This window comes from Pinus tabuliformis, chromosome 2_2 (assembly GCF_031772625.1).
Source record: "Pinus tabuliformis cultivar Carrire ecotype Pingquan chromosome 2_2, CPIR1, whole genome shotgun sequence".
Classification (NCBI taxonomy): Eukaryota; Viridiplantae; Streptophyta; class Pinopsida; order Pinales; family Pinaceae; genus Pinus; species Pinus tabuliformis.
In genome coordinates, this window is record NC_142300.1 from 631,985,097 (window position 1) to 631,998,573 (window position 13,477).

Sequence of the window (13,477 nt, forward strand, 5' to 3'; positions counted from 1 at the left end):
CTGACTATTTGACTAAATGCATCACTGGAACTACCATACAAAATCATAAATCTATTTTAATAAATCGAGTCTTTCTTTTTGGCTAAGTTCTGTGTGAGAGACAAAATCCTTCCATGACATAAAAGAGACTGTGGGCTCCATTGAACAGAGATAAGGCTGAATATCTTGTCGGATTGGACGCAGAATAGTGAATTAGACACTAGATTTGGCTGAATGAGTGATGTATGTATATATTATTGCTATGTGAGCAAAATTGACATTGGATTCATAACTGCCATATATGAAAACACTATTGTATTTATGCCATAGCCTTGTATATGCCATTGAAAAATGGAATTTTTAGAACACCTCATGAACCAACACAATAGTACCTCCATGGACTGTCATATAGACCAAAAAGAAAAATTGTACAACAAACCCATTTTAAGAGGGATCTATGCCATTCTTCATAAACAAAAACCAAAGGATGTGCAGAAGGGGCAGGAAATAGGACACAAAATCTTTGCACTTGGGACAAAATTAAAACACATGAGGGTCACATGGAAAGTTCTTTTCCAACTGGATGAACTAGATGCACAACTTTCTAAAGTGACCCAGTTAGAAGGGAGAAAATTGATTTGGGTGCTAAAACAAACTATGCTTGCTCTCATACAACCCAAGTTCTTGGGGGAACCTTGTGAAGGGGTTAGACTTCCAGTTGCATCTTGTCTCAGTAACATCATGAGACTAACCGCCCCTATAGCTCCTTACAATGATGATGTTATGAGGAGAGCTTTCAGACTGATAGTAGAGACTTTCTAGGACTTGGACAATAATGCAGGCTCTACCTTTGGGAAGAAGCTTGAGATTTTAGAAGGCATGACCATGACTAGGACTTACGAAGCCATGTTTGATCTTGAGTGTGATGACCTTATCCTGCAGATGTTTCGATGCTTTTTCAACATTAGGAAACATCATCCTGACACGATCATAGCACACATGCAGTCCATCTTGTCATCATGTATGAGAGGTCGTGATGCCATTTGTCGGGAGATGCAGTCTCAATTGTTGTCCGTTTGGAGGAGAGAGCAGTTGGTTCCGCCTGCTGCTTATGAACTAGCCGAGAGGTTGGTTGAGCAGAACATTGGACTGTTCAAGAGATAGTTGACCATGGAGGAGCAACTCAGGTTTGGGGGATCATGCAGTAGGAATGAGTTGAGGAGGAAGGGACTTTGTTTCATCTACAAGGAATCTTGGGGACTTGATCACTCATGCTTGAGTGACACTGAGGAGATGATGGAGGTAGAGCAGATTGAGATTCCTTCTAACCATCACAGTGAGGATTCTTCTTTGGACGAGTCCATGGGTTCGTACGAGGATGCTTCTGAGGAGAATGAGTCATGTAAAATCATTGACAGTAGGCCAGATTCATATCATGAGCAGTCATTGGGTCCTAGGAGAGACATTCAGGATGATGAGTCACCAGTGGTGATTCAGCATGAGCAACGTATGGTGGATCTTGAGTCAAGTGAGGAGGAAGATGTGCGCAGTATGCATGGCGATAGGGAGGGCCAGTTGGAGGTTCATATTGAACCCGTGATAATGGAGGATGAGCAACCACCCTTGTGGTCAACTGTTGATGAGGAGCAGACAGATGTACAGACGGCTGGCAGGGTGACGGTATTCGTTGACACTTGTCCTCAAGAGATGCTAGAGTATGACAAGACCATTTGGCAGGAGATTGGTGGACTGGAGGAGCGTGGAGTTTCCTATCAGGCGGGGGAGATGGCAATGCATCCATCTTTGGTTCTACCCATTGATGAGGTGCAAATCGATGTAGTGGCAGTTAGCCGAGCTGCAGCATTTTCAGGCAGCAACCCTCTCGAGGATTACATAGATGGGGCTTGCAGCACAATTTGCCCACTTTTTCCCATTATAGGGGGAGTGGCAGGATTCCTTAGACTTATTTTGATTGACCAGGTAGAGCCTCAGGAGTTGAGCGTGGACCAGTATCAACATAGCAGACGTATCCCTTGCACAGGTGTTTATATATGAGATTGGTGGGAGATCATGAGTTGGTATCCTATTGATGGTGTAATATCCTTAGTTAGGGGCGTAGTAGAGCAGGGACCCCCAGACATGTCAGAGACTACATGACCCAGTTGGCAGTGGGATTCAGGTCGACGACTCTTCAACATTCCTTCCCGGCATCAGGAGAGTTGGATTAGCAGTGGATCGAGTCAGGGGTTGGATTGGAGAGAGGTGATGAGTTGGTACGTAGTGGATGGAGCAACATTCATGGGTGGAGTTATAACACAGTTGGAGTCTTGGAGCCTTAATATTTGGTGGCATTGGGATCTAGGAGGATTTGTTGATGCCAAGTTTAGTCGGAGATTCATCTGGGATCCGGGCATTGAGGGGTCTATTCATGGTGGGCTGACACAAAAATGGAGCATCACCCAGTGGTTCGTGTGGGATCCTGGTATTGGGTCTCAATTACTTTGGGACACGAGATTGGTCCACATATTTGGATTGCTTGAGCACAAGAAATCTTGGGGTGGGAGGACTGTCATGTCCCCACTTTTATTCTTCTTCATAGTACAACCAGGGTGGATTTCCAAGGCAGGGGATGACCAGGTCAGTGGAGCAGGTTTATGTCATCAGGGATTCCGATGGAGTTTTGAGGAGTTTTTTGGGATTTGATGGCATTTGCTCGACATATTCCATCATCCGCATAGTTCGCCTTTCATTCTGGCGCATTCCGACAACTTTGAGAAAACAAAGTTATTATTGGGTATGACTCAACTAATTACGCTTAAGGTGGCATTCCGTGAGGAATACTTGACAGAACACCTCAGTGTAATAGCTCGTTGGAATCGGGACGAGAAGATCTATAAGATGGGATGGTTGGACACGAGTTTCAGTGACCTGAGGAGACATGGTGGCCAATTTACCCTTTTCCTGCATTATAAAGAATATTTTAATTAAAATAAAAGAGGGAAAAGTGCTCCATGATTAAAATAATAATAAAATAGGAAGTTATAGAGGAGTCCATCGGATCTATAAAATAGGAGGAGGAGGCCATTGGAGGACATCTTGGAGTTGATATTGTTTCTTGTATGAGAGGTTGAGAACGTGGTTTTCTACTCCATTGGTAGCCCCAGGACAGAAACCCTCGGGTGATTTAGAGAGATTGGGCGAGCACCCATCTCCCCTTGGTGGATTCATTCAGAATCCACAGGTGTAGTGATTGTTTTTATGTTTCAGTTTGAAGACCGCAAAGTCATTCCCGGCTATTGTATTGGCATCTATCTCTATATAATAAAGCTGGATTTTGGTTGCTGCATTTCTCATTGTTCCTCATGTTGTGATTTTTAATGAGATTTTATGCAATTTGTGAGTTTATGGTTTCAGTCAAATTTTTGGTGTTTGGGTTTCCATGGCAATTTCCTTATAAGTGCTAGATAATTTGATTTGAAGGGTTTGTTCCAAATTTCCTTGGTTTGGGACATTACATTCTCATATGCATAACATATTAACAAGTAAGGGTGCATATAACCAAAATAGTACCAAGTGCAATCCATCTTTGAACCAAAAATACATCAATAAAGAGGTTGTAGATGACTCTACAATCCAAAAAAAATCATGGCACAACAAATACCTAGATATCATTAAAATCATTGCCTATATTGGGATCCTTATCATCAATATCACCCTCTATGCATTAAAATAAGATAAACAAACTTAATGTGTCAAATTGAGATTTTGTTTTAGTGATGGGAAGATTTTTATTGGCGTCATGATAGAGGAGTTCAACAATCAATGCCACCAACATCAAGGTACATAGAGGGATTGGTTCTCTTGATTAAATGCTAGTTCCATACCCTCATGATATAATCCAATGGAAATGTTGCAATCCCCTCAATATTGAAATCTTGAAAACTATTAAATTTGTTGGATTTTGAGTGGGAGCTAAAATTCTACTTTTTCCATATAAAATCCAATGAGGTTGGAACTACTCTCGAACTTTTTGAAAAAATTAATAGTAATGTTAAAAATTAAAGTAGAAGAGACATTCTCATTTATCTTTAATAGGGCCTTGACGAGTCCACTTGCCCAACACTTGGAATCCCTTCTAACAATGCATAAATACCCTCAGCTACACTCCAAATTGCCCCACAACTCCAACTTGTTGAGTGAAATGACAAAAAGGGAGAAAAAAGGCATAATGACTCAAGATTGCAACTTTTTAGTAGACTATGTGGAAGGTTAGGAAAATCCAAATTTATTTAGTAACCTATGTGATGCTTATTTTGAGGAAAAGATCATGACTTTTTCAACCCAAAAAATCGGTTGGTTGAAAAAAATCATGAATTTTCAGCACATCGCCAAAAAAATGACAATTTTATCAACATTTCCTTGTATCAATTACCACTCATATTAGATTTCTTCAAAAAACTATTGGCATGCCTATCTTAGTTTGTTCGTGGGCACATTATGGGATGGATTGTTTATTCAATCAATAGATTTGGCATTCAAAGTTCATGAGTGCCTTTTAGACTTGGCACATGGCCAAATGTTTTTTTATTTATGGGTTGATGCTAGGACAAGTTTTTGAGCCCCATACTTGCAAGTATAGTGCTCTATTCAATAGAGCAAGTGTGAGAGGTTGAAGATCCCAAAGGGTATGATCAAGTTGGTTTTTGCAATTCTTGGTTTCAAGGATTGCATTTTTATGTTTTGAGTTTCTTGAAACTCGTATTTTTCAAGAGTTGATTATAGTTTTGTATACCCTACAGGAAGATGTGCATGGAGTTTAAATTTGAGTCAAAATTGATAATTGTTATTTTTGGCAGCTACTATTCTTTGTGATTTTTGACTTTGCGTAGATTGACATGGTAATTACATATTCGAGTACTCAATTGGGGGATTTTCCTATGTGCAAGTTTCAACTTATTCTAAGGGCATGAATTTTGGTCTATTTTTACTAGTGCTACTTTCAGAGGGTCATTGGACTTTTGGATACCTAGTAGGGCATATAGTTGTAGTGATAGATTTCAAGCCCTTTTGAGCACTTTGAAATTTCAAGGAGAGGTTGTATTTTTGCATGGATGAGAGAGTACTTGGGCCCACATGACCTTTACTTACTACTTTTGGAGATATTTTCCTGGAGAAGCTTCAATGTGTGCTGGACTTCATGTGGGATCCTTGATGAGCTTCCTTCCCCTTTCCTTGAGCGTTGTATCATTATTATTTTAAACTTAATTATACTAGGCCCACTTTGAGGCACTTACTGTTTTAATATTTTCTTTATTTGGAAAGAGAAGTGCCTGCTATTTATAAGTTGGTTAATTTTAGGGGAGTACATGGCCTAAAGGAAGCTTCCTTGCAAGTTTTCGAGCACACACTATTTTAGCCTAGGAGGTAGTGCACCCTACTTGAGAGGCCTAGTTATGATTTTCATGTGTCTTTCCTTCCTAAAATTAGCTTGGACACTATACTACCTTTTGAGAAAAATGAGTTTCTAAATTCTCACTTTTTAGGTTTAGTCTTCGGATGTTGTCACTCTTGGAGCCTTGCACCCAGTTCTCTTGATAATTTTAGCATGTTGAGATTCTTTTTTGGGAAGGGTTCACAAGAGGAGAGATATGTTCATGCATCCACTATTTTTACCAGTGTTGCAATAATCGCAATTGGAATTAAATCGGCAAGGGTCTGAAATTAGAAAAAATCATAAAAATCGGCAAAAATTGGAAAAATATCAGCAAAAAAAAAAACATTTTTTTTCATTTTTTTTAATATCTAAAGCATCCACAACATAAAATAAATGCATTGACACATAAATATGAAAAGGGAACTAATATATAAGATGTGTAATATGTCTAGTTCTACATTACACATAATAGTGAATCATGTCCTGAAAACCGACTTAGCCCCAAAATATCAACAAAAAATACAATAATGTATCTCATATCATGAGTCATAATATCATATACAATGAAATGAACCAAGTAACTAGCACTTTTGATTTCCTCCCCCTCTCTTGCAAGAAAATATAACAACTTTCCCTCTAGATGAAAGGCCCTGGGGCTGGTAGTGGACTTTGTTGTGCTCTAGAAGTTGAAGAACTAGGAGTTATAGGAGGTAGACCACGTCCTCTACTGGTGACCATGGTAGGTGGTGTCACCTCCTCCTCCTGTGTAGCTGCTAACCCCTCCACTACCGCCTCTTCTAACCAATCAGGGGGTGACTCCATGTTAGGCCTCTCAGCCTCGATTCTCCATGTAACAGTGGTGTCAATCCCATCCAATGAGATGGCCTCCACATTAGGTGTCCTCTTAAGTGACTCACCACAATCGAAGATTGTAGTAGATGTAGACCATGTCATTAAGGTGTTGGGACTCCATTGACAGTGTTGGACCCACCAACATTTAGGGGATCTCCCTAATATGAAGTCCCAATTAGACCTCACACCGTTTGGTGTAGGAGTCTCATCCAAAATATGGCTTAGTTGCCGATGTAGTGGGTTTTAATGATGTGCTTTGGCTGCAATAATGCATATAATGGTGTATGATGACTTTTGTGGGAACAATTGTGTGACTCTGTGGAAGGTCAAGTGAAATGCATGACGGTTCTAACACACGAAGGGAAAATGAGTGAGTCCCTTAGAAGCTTGTAATAGTACATAGCTTGGAAGGAACACGAGCATGAAGACATCACAAGATAATCTGCGAAATAGTTCACAAGTTAACAGTGATGGAATTATACAACACAGATTTAACAATATTTGTACCAATGCAAACGAAATAGTTCATAAGCATAAGCCTAAGTTAAATAACATACATCGCAAACATAACAAGAATAGTCCTTCTATATTCACAACATAGGCGGCTCTGAGCTTTTATTAAGTGAAAGTTCCATTCATACATATACCATTGACGAACCACTAGCCCCAATAGTGGAACATGAAGTCAACACCTACTCCTCCAAAGAAATATACTCCCTCTATGTTGCGGAGAAGCCAAGACTCTCACAAACTCCCAAGCTCTTGATTCTAAGCCTAAGCCCAGCCAAAAGCTTGGCTCCCCAAAAGCCCTTTACATGAGTTATGAGGGTCTATTTATAACAAAAGGGGTGACTATTCACTTCCCCTTGTGACTCTTGGACTTCCCTCATGGCTCTTCAACTTCTTTACAAATGACTCTTTACATTCATTACATCATGACTCTTCACATTCCACAATTGGCATTTGGAATTCCACTTACAATTTAATTACAAAAGAATATTATAATACACTTGTACCCATATAAGACAAAATTGGGTAGAGCCAACTAGGCAACCTAATAAGACAAAACAGTTAAGCTTGAGTTTGGGGAAACTCCAGCTCAACAACTTCCACTTAATGTTTCTCGGTTACGTAACGATGCCAAGATTTGTACTGCACGATGACATCCCAAAACTATGCGATGGTGGTAGGCTGGAAGCAGACTCTAGCCTCCATGGCATCCGATACAATGACTTGGAACTGGTTTGTGCTTCCTTCTTGAGTAGGAGCAGCATTGTGTTGATTTGGACAGGGCCACCAATGTACTTCTACATATTCTGTCTGTCTACTTCAAGATCTTCCTTGATGGCTATCTGTCTCAACTGTTCCAAGTATCTTCTTCAATCTCTTGCCTGACTTGATTCGTATGCTTGATCTCCATGAGTGAGCCGAATGATGGGATCCCGTGCGATTTCACCATGAAGTACAGGCTATTGTACAATCGTCCATACGAGGCTTGAGTGTTGGCAATGAACGAAGTGAGCTGTTTGTTATTCTGGATGAGCATTTGAACCATTGCTTTTTCCAACTCTGCCTCTTGCCTTGTTTTCTTTCCCAATTCAAGCGGTGCCCTTTGTATTGCATTGACCATTCATGCATGGAAGCAATAACTGATTTCACAACCTTGAGAGTTTTAACATAATCTTTACACTTTTGTTGCAACCCATGTAAGTGGACAACTGCCTTATGCACGGTAACAAGCTCCTCATAAAGACTCCACATGGTCTCTCGTAGTGTTGATACTTCATCGAGTATCGTTGCCTTCAATTCTTCCAGATAGACCTGTGTGGGAGCTACATTCTGTAACTCTGCTCGGAGGTGTTCAACCTCTTGCCTAGTAGCCTGCAAGTTTTTTGCCAATTTTTTGTTCTCAGCCATCAGGTAGTCTGTGTTTCACTTTGTAGCACCTGCGAAGGCCAAGTTGGCTACGACAATGGCACTTGGATTTCTTCTGGTGTCTATCACAATCACCCTTTCTCTGATGAATGCATGAGATGTGAGGTCGTCCAGAAAATGTTTCTTCCGTTCTTGTACAATATTTTTTCTGAAGCTCGTCATAAGTTAGATTGTATGTGTCCATAACCAGACCATCATCAAGAGGAATAATTTCCTCTTCCTCGCTTGGAGCTTGCTTTTCGGAGGATGGGGAGACTGAATGGTGACCTACTATGTACTTGGCATCAGGTCGACATCTTGATTTTGTGGCTCTGGTTCCTCCTCCAGGTCTTGGATTTCGATCAACTCCTCAATCTCTTGAGCGAGCTCTTTATCCTGCATCTGTTTGCTCTCCTCATTTGATTGTTGGTTCTGTTCTTGCTCCTCGGCTTGTATTTGTGCTATTTCTTCTCGCCTTTCTTCTTCTACCTACTTCTGGCTTTCTTCCTCCATTCTCTTCTGCTCTCGTTCTTCCCTCTGTGAAAATTCCACAACTAGAATTCCTACTGCAGCAACTGATGATATTACTCCTATTTGTTAAATTCCTTTAAACAAATTACTTGATGTTTCCTACAACAAATATCGTAATACATACACTGCAACCTTCACTTAATTTAATTATAAGCGGAAACAAAATATTGAGCAAGAAAGAAAATACAACACAATAAACACCGTTATTTTTAGACAAATGTCCTCGGAAAAACCCAATGTGGGAAAACTAGTCCAGCAGATCTAAGTCTTTTATTATTGTGTAGAAGTAAAATATGAATACATCTCTGAAAGCCTTCCCGACAATCCAGTTACAGAGAATAATCCTGACAGAGAGATTTGTGAGGTTACCTCACACTATCATTGGAAATCCTCGCTGATCCTCGTTGCCCCCAGATTTTGTGGCTGCCCTTGCGTTGCCTCTACGCAGTGTCTGTGCCAACCCAGTGTTAATCTCTTTGGGGACAATGCCAATCCTTTGGCTGGTCGATTTGTTGCCCAGGAGATTCGATTTTTGCCTCCCGATCTCACACCCCAGCGCGCGGCTTCTGAAACTCAAATTCCCTCTGCAAATTTAGGACTCCCTCTTGGCTTTTGCGTTGTCTCTGCGTGGCTCTACATCAGCCCCTTTGGCTTAGCATTGCCACTGCTGAATCTCCCTATGCCTTCTCTGCTGAATATCCTCTAACCAGGAAATATTTTCCTTCGGATACTATCCCTGCCCCTCACTGCAAGAAATCTACTCGATCAGAATTTCCTCTTGAGAACTTCTCACTTTAGAAATTCGATCTCTTGATCTCTCTCGGTGTGTTTTCCAAATGAACCTCAAGCCCCTTCTTATATCTTCTTGTTGGAAAACCAATGACCTAGATTAATTCCTAATCAAAGCCTTAGATCAATTTGACTTGATCTCCGTCTTTTTCTAGAAGTTACACCCACAATTAGATTAATACCCATTAATATTTTAATTTTCCTAAGTTTAGACTTAGAATCTCCATTAAAAATATTAATTATTTTAATATAATCGTCTCTGGGTGGAATTTCCCAAAACGCTTTCTAGGTTCTTTGGAATACATGTGCCCAAGCCTCCCTGCAAAATTTGAGGTTTAGAGCACATTTGATGCTACCCCAAAGCAACACCCTCTGCTTCTGTTCTGCTTCCTGCACCCTCAGTTTCCTCTTCTTCTCCACTACTATGGCCACTTTAAGTATGTTTGGGCCTGATTTCCTCTTGCAGTTGCATTCTCTCCCTGAACTATGCACAACCTTCCTCTTTCCCTTCTCACACACTTGGTTGCGCTCTTCCGTTGGTGCTGCCTCTGGAGGGATTTCCTTTTGCGGAGTAACCTGTGAAGCTCCTATAAAATTGATTGGCTCGCTGGATTTGGAGGCATTGTAACAATTCTTTCATGGTTCCTCCTCCAGCTAGTGAAAGGTCCTGCTTAGCCACTGGAAATGAATCCTCGCATAGTGGTTTCTACAAACATTTCGGGGATCTATGGATTGAAGTTCAGAGTACTGAATCTGTGACTTTTAGATTCTTGATCTCGTACAATCCGATTTTCATAGGAAGAGTTGGCCAAAGGGCTTTCTTCTTCGTGTGCAAAGTTGCTGACAACCCTGTGGAGAGATGATACGCAACTTCTTGCATGACTAACTTATCAGTGGCATATTGCGGTAAAAGATGTAGAGACTTCTATCCACCGAACACCTAGAGGAAAGTGCCATTCAGTGATTAGTTAGCTTCTCCATTACTCCTTCGTGTATGCACTCCAAAAGCAGCTTGAAATAAACATACATGGCAAGTTCATGTGGTGTCCAAGTCCAATTCATGCCAGGGAATGCATTGTGTGCGTAGATTGCATCCAGTAGATAGGCAGTCATGTAAAATCTGGCTTGCCCTCCCATGGGGGGACTAAGGGAATTAGGTACATGGATTCACAACTGTTGAGCCAAAAAATCTAACCAGTTGAATTGTTTACCTTCGTTCATAACTTGGTTCAGTAACAATTCCCACCCTTCAGGAAAGGTCTCAGTGCTCTGCTGGATGTAGATTATGCAACATAAAATGATCAAGAGCTGATAGGCCCTCCTGAGAGATTTTGTCTTGTAGGTGTTGGTGGGTGTCTGACGAAACTTTGTTGGCTCTTTCACCCAACCTTTACAATATCCTTGGTGCTCAAGTAGTTGGTTTTCACATAGAAGTAAGAATCCATGAGTGATTCTGGCTCAAGTAAATGGTACATGAAATGATAGTCTGCTACCAGAAAAGAAGCAAGCCTTTGTCCGCTAGCATTATTGAGAGTCATAGTCTTTGGATCTGTATGAGATAGTATCTAGCTGACAATGTTTGTTCATGGAAAAGCCAGATATTTGCATGCAACCTTGTGTAGACCTGACTGTTGAACATTGACATACACCTACCAGTCTTCCAAATCTGCTTTGAATGTTCTTGCTGAGAAAATTTCATTCACCTTATGCCATGTGATCTTTGATTCCTTTTCTACAAACAGTTGAGTGTCTGAGTAAACTGGCAAGTAAACTAACGTACTCTCAACTGCCTCCCTGGTGCTGCTCTCTGTGGTATCCTTTGAAATAGATCTCTTTGGTGCCATGATGTCAGTGACTAATGAAGAGAAATGCTCAACACCTACAATACCAATGGGAGGAAAAAGCACTCATGGCAAACATAAATTAGCTTTAGAAAATCAACATACAAAGCAAGATCAAGCATAACCACATGCATTGATTGGGAAAATTGTGCAATTTTGGAGATGAGGGAGAGAGACTGCCTGAGGGAACTGTGCATTGCACAACCTCAACAACCAGTGATGCAGCTTGAGGCTAGAAACTACATAATGCACATTCCAGCCTGGGTAGACTGAGGGAGAGACTGCGCATTGCGCAGTCTTAGTGGCCAGGGGATGGGCTTGAGCCCTGGAACTGCGTAATGCGCAGTTGGGCCAGCCAGGTACTGCGCATTGTGCAGTCTCAGAGGCCAAGATGAGAGCCTAAGCCTTGGACTTGCGCAATGCCCAACTAGACAAGGCAAACACTGACCATGGGATGAGCAGATCTGCTCGGTAAGAGTGTGGGAAACAAGCAGATCTGAGTGATGGTGCAAGTTGGAGTGTAGATTTGAGTAAGTATGGATAGATCAGTGAAAAACAAGTGTGGAAGATCAACATGCAAAAGGAAAAGCAAACATGCATGGAGAGTCGCCAAAACGACGACCACTAATGGGCAAAAACAAGAAAACGAATACAACGCTTGTAAAAGGAGAACAACAGACCGAACCAACACTTGTACATGCGAATATACATTAAAATGCCAACAACCATGAAAAGAAACAAGCAAAAAAACACTCACAAAATCCAAACAACAAAAAGCGACAGAAAAAGTGACAAAAGACGACAAAAGCAAAACTCACCCGGAAAAGCGCCGCAAACTTCATCGAAGGCTCCTTGATCTCCTTGGGAATGTTAGAGCTCCAAGATTGAATGTACAAATGAGCTCTAGGGGTGTCCATTATATAGATCTAGATCGATTAGGGTTTATGACACGCATGCCTAAAATCAAGGAAAAAGTGACACTTGGCGGAAAGTTCCAAAAATATTAAGTGTGCCACCTTCGGGAAACTAATTAGTGAATCCCTTTTTCTAGGGATGTTTTTTTCATTTTCGGGAAACTTGCATGCACACTGCCAAGAAGGGTTGTGTAATTCTTGAGGACTGGGAAACTTCTTGACTCAGTGATTTGCGTAGTTTCTGAGCTCAAGGGATGCTTTGTGTAGTTTCCATCATCAAGGCTGGGCCACCATCCAAAATTGCACAGTTTTCAAGGCTTTCCTGCCCAGAAGAATTGCGCAGTTTCTAGAGGCAAGGCTGGCCTGCCTTCCAAGATTGCACAGTTTCTGGAGGCAAGCCCAACAATGCTACAAGGTCAAGTCAAGAGTTAGCTTGTGTTTGAAAGATATCAAACCGAAATCATTACATCACAAGCGAAGCGTGGAAAGATAAGTCTCGATCACAACAAGAATACTTGACGACAGTAAAAGATAAGCTCTTGTGGATGGAAGGAAGGCTCCAAAATCGAAGCATGGGAAACATTTTGGACGGTGGTTGTAGTAGCTACAACAGACTCCAACCTGTACAAGGGTCATAAATTTAATAAATTATAAATAATAAATTAATAATTAAAAAATTTAAAATTATATTGTTTATTTTATACTTTAAGCTTCAGTGGTAGTTTTTTGGAGTATCAAGATCCGGATTATCCACAGTATCATGTTCATTCTGTCGACGTTTCGAACCCCAAAGGGGGTCCATCATCAGGACCAAAATTGATAGAATATGAAAGATAGTTTCTTGAGAGAAGAATCTTCCGACCAGAGTATATATAAACCTAGAAATTGATAGATTTTTATGTAGAAGCATAAAAATCTATCAATTTCTAGGTTTATATATACTTTCTACATAAAAATCTATCAATTTCTAGGTTATATATACTCTGGTCGGAAGGTTCTTCTCTCAAGAAACTATCTTTCATATTCTATCAATTTTGGTCCTGATGATGGACTCGCTTTGGGGTTCGAAACGTCGACAAAATGAACATGATATATTTTTTTATTATTTAATGAATTCAAAAAATTAATTGGAATTTTTTTATTATTTAACCTGTTGCACTTGTTGGTATGTATTTTTTCAAATACACTCTAGTTGCACTCGCATCAAGAGGAGCTACATGTTT

At 40.6% G+C, this 13,477-nt stretch overlaps 1 pseudogene; it reads right to left on the reverse strand.

The window, feature by feature from the left end:
- Positions 1-11,148: 11,148 nt before the first annotated feature.
- The window catches only part of LOC149194215 (N-terminal acetyltransferase A complex auxiliary subunit NAA15 pseudogene), a 119,406-nt pseudogene continuing 117,077 nt past the window's right edge, over positions 11,149-13,477 (reverse strand).